Source organism: Ictidomys tridecemlineatus, chromosome 11 (genome assembly GCF_052094955.1).
Source record: "Ictidomys tridecemlineatus isolate mIctTri1 chromosome 11, mIctTri1.hap1, whole genome shotgun sequence".
NCBI lineage: Eukaryota > Metazoa > Chordata > Mammalia > Rodentia > Sciuridae > Ictidomys > Ictidomys tridecemlineatus.
Window position 1 is genome coordinate 124425109 of NC_135487.1, and position 4669 is coordinate 124429777.

Sequence of the window (4669 nt, forward strand, 5' to 3'; positions counted from 1 at the left end):
CCATGCATGAGACACCGACCCTGGAACCCAAGAAGGGTGGGGAAAGCTCTGCCACATTTTTGTGACTGAGCACCTCAGCACCCAGCCAGGGAGTGTGACTCAGTCACGTGCAAGGTTGGTCTCCCACATGTTCCCCCTTTCTTAATATATATTTTAAAAATGCAACTGGGAAATTCTATCTTTCAGTCACTTGACTCTTGGTCCAAGGTCATCATGATCCACTATTGAAACAAAAAAAGAATTAGTAGAAAACATATCATCTTCATAACACAATCAACTTGGAAGATCCAGGTTATTATTATTATTTCACCAAACACTCATCAGAATATTCTTAACTCTTTTCCTAAATTTATTGGGAGGCATTGCGTTTGGCCATAATAACAGACATTTTCATTGGCATGGCATTTAGGCCTCTCCATAAACCACAGAGCAGAGGGCTCACTCACATTATTTATTACATTGTCTTCTAGAGCATTATTACTTAGTTCTCATCCTTCCATCAGCACTTATCTGACCATGAAGGATTTTGGAATAATTTAAGTCGAACATTAAGAAAATCCATACATTGTAAGTTTTAAGACATAGCCACAAAGACTGCAATTGAATAATCAAGGAATAACATTTAAAGTAGTCACTTCAGGGATTATGAGACCAGCAGTTTGCCTAGGTTTGGTTAATTGACATGCATCTGTCTCAAAGCCCGAATATTAACCTCAACATATTATAGATCTGAAATATTAGCTGGCAATAACTAATGATGCAATAAGTTGTATTCTTACAGGCTACAGGTTATTTTTCATCTTTCTTCTTAATTCTCACATTTAAGGAGTTTTTTAGGTCTGTCAGTAACATAAATACTCTTGGAAAAATCTATTTTAAAAATCTTTCCAACAATTGTCCATATAGGTAAACATAGTCTTAGTCACTAAAGTCCAGCATAATTGGCTGGCTTAGGTTTCTCCTCTGCTGTCTCACATACGTTCCTGTCACTGGTGTGGTCAATTAGTTGCTTGACTTCCTCAGCTATCTCAGTCGTGGGGGGTAGAGATGTGGAATCAACACACAGACTCCGGGAGATGGTGAGAAATGGCTGGTGACAAACCTCAAGTCAACGTCCAGTAGCTCAGTTTATTTTTGAAATGCACACAACTGTTATAGGGCTCGAGTGGGGCATGCCCGTCAATCATACATAAGCAAGACAACATCCATAAGCCAATCATCTTCTGCCTAATGTAACCCCACTGTGAGGAACTCTAAATGCTCACAGCTGTTAGTTGCAACTGAAGGCTGTTCCAACATCTCCTCCCCTTTTATTAAATTTGTTGCCAAAGGAGAACCCTGATGAGAGAAGAAAGGAAAAGGGAAAAGCATAGGAAAAAAGGAAGCATCCAGACACGGCCCTTTCCAGTGGCTGCAGTGTTTCCTGCTGTGGTGAGAGGGCAGTCGCTGTGGACTAGGTCTCTGTCTGTCACTTGGGTCCCCATCTGAGCTGGACATGGGGAGCAAAGCCGCCATGGGGCAGGAGACCTCTCTCAGGAGGTTGAAGAATTAGGCCTTTGCACAAGTGGAGTGTGCAAGGCATTGTCCCCAAGAGGGCTCCCTGTCTCCTTGATAGATAATGCCCCTGTGGTCTCCACACCAGCATTTACCTTAAGATCCACAAACTCAGGTTTCTTCTCCATGGAGGGCCCGGCTCACAGCACTGGGCAGGTGAGGCTGTGTTCAGGAAGGAAGGAGAAAGGCCACAGACAGACAAACAGTAATATTGTGACAAAGCCGAGAGACACAGATAGATGAAGAGGAGGGCAGTGCTAAGACTCAGGACATGATCCCTCACAGAGAACTGGCCCTTAGTTGATGTTACTCACATCTGGTCCATAGCCACCATCCATACGGATGCAGAACAACCCATTATTTCAACTCTGTCTTTTTCTCAAAAGATACTTCCAGACAGTCTGTTTACCACAGAATCAATATATAACTGACCATTACAGTCAGGACAATTAATCTAGTTTCATGGGTGGACTTTCCAGTCCACACTGCAAGACACATTACAGGTGGACCTGGGAAATGGGTCCATATAAGTCTTTTCATAATTTTTACTTATCTGACAAGCTCATGAAGCTGCATGGTATAGACTCTGTAGCTGGAAATTTACCTTCCTGAGCCAGGTTTCTCAGTCACCATCATGATGACTAGTTGAAACTTTCCTTTGAAATCTAAAATAATTTACTGAATCATGTTCAGTAGCATTAAGGCTCTCAATATTACAATTTAAGAAAAAATTAAAAAATATTTTGTAAAACCTAGTTTGCCTCTCTCTGGGGTCCTATATTTCTCCCTTTTCTTTATTTAATAAAATTGAATAAAGGCTTGGCATAAGTCATAGTATTAGTTTAAGTTATATATTATAGTACAAGTATTTAAATGATAAGAATAGATTTACCTTTTTATTGATTATTATAATTTTTTTATATAGTCAAGTTGATCCATCCTAATAATTTAGTAAGAACTCTCAAACTCTTTTTGAGAAGGTCTCAAATATCTTTATATTTTAGAATATTATCCTTTAAATAGATATCTCAATTGTTTTTTAAAAAATATGATTAAGGTTATTTTCCAGTGTAGGGAGTAGTATATAAGTCTCACCATATTTTTTTTATAGATAATATGTCCAGCCAGAGAACTTATATAATATCAATGAATTTTTAAAGTTTGTATCTTTTATTGCTCAAAATTAACAAACAATTTTTAATTTAGAGAAATTTAGTCCTAATAAAATATTGTCTTAAATCTCATATAATTGTCTAACAAACAAAATATGTAAAAATCAACAATGTCTTTGTGTCTTAGAACAATCAAATTTAGTCTTAAAGGACATTGTCAAAATTGGAATCTAAGTCAGCAGTTTAATATACTTAGTGTTTAATCAAGGATGTGAATTTTTTTACCAAAATTAATCTTTGTCTTAAACAGCGAGGATCATTAGGCAATAAACAAATTTAAGGAAATAAACTTAACATTTTAATAGGTTTTTATCATGTCAAAATATGGGCAAAATCTTAGCTCACTCATATTAGCATAGTAAAATTAGGAAAATAGCCAGAAATAGTTTTGAATTAATCAGTTAAAAGTTTTATAGTCAGTCCATTATATATAAATCTTTTTTTAAATTGTCTTAAGTTTTTTATGTTATCTGGTTAGATAATGATATAAAGATCTTTTTATTTAGAAAAATATTTTTATCATTAAAATTTAGAATATAAAAACCTTGTTTTACCCAAAGATGATTTTTTTTTTTTTTGATCTCCAATGGGTGCTTCCTCTCTGTTGAAGCATCTTTATCTTCTAGAATTTCTTCTGATCACACTTTGGAACAATTTTTGAAAGCCTTAGAATTTATAAACAAATTATTCTACTTTGATAAGAAATATCAATGAAAATATAGTTAAAATCCTCAGATACTTTTGCAGACAGAATAATATTTGTTTATCATCTTATAAGTTCGTACAATAACTTGAGAATTAAAACTACTTGAAGATTGTATTTTTTCTTAAAAGCAAATTTATAGTAAATACATTTATCTCAAATATCTGTAACTGAAAGGCAGAGGATCTGATAAATGTACATATAAAATGTATAAATTATGGTTTTCTGTTAAAGAAAAACAATTAGACAAATATATATTAACCAAACAATTAGACCTGTGCTAATTATTTTATAGATTAACAACTATAGGTTATCTAAATATCTAGAAAAATATATATTAAGATTAAGGACATAACTTATAATTGTATTAACTTTATGTAACCACGTGGTCTTAAAATACTTGGATCCATTTCAATTTATTTTTACTTAGGAGTGCACTCTTTTATATGACGTCACTTGATGTAACTGAAATAAGAAACTTAAGTATACATACTTATTTCTTATAGTCAGGAATGAGAATAAGGATTTTTTGGTCATCACAGGAACATTGCTGGATTTTGTTCCTGTGGTGAGCAAATGCATCCCCATAACCTCCAAAATTAAAAGTAAAATACAAAAAAGCATGTTTGATATCTTTCATCCATAGAACATTATTTAGTAACACAACTATAGAGAAAGTAAGGTTATTTAACTCAGAACTGACTTTAATTTAAGGTTGCAAAGTAGCAACCTGTGGAATTAAATTTTATCTGAAAAAGATATCTTTCGTTAGCATTTACAGGTGGGCATTTTTAAGAATGAACGCTCTGAGCAGCTCCAGTAGCAATCTGAAAGTGGAAGTATAGGTGAGCAGCTGGAAGGTGGGACCAGAAGTCCTGTCTGAGTGACTGTGGAAGAACCAATCGGAAGCCCACAAAAGTGTGGGAGGTGGAACCAGGAAGCCCCCTCCTCCCGCCAGGGGCTGCATGGTTACCATAGTTAAGCAAGCAATATGAAGTCTGCTGCTTATTGTCTGGGACAAAAGTTTCCGGAGAGTTTTCCTAGCCGATTGCATTTCATTTGATTTTGTCTGCATTTCCCTTGCCTGGCCAAGATCCTACTGTGGTAGCAGCTTGCTCTGTCTCTGCGACCTGCCATTGCAGCTTGTGTATCCCGAACCCTACTTCTTTCTGTGGCATGTGTGTGTTCCAAAAGTTTTTTAGCAGCAGACGCCAGCATTACCATCAGATATTAAGTTAGC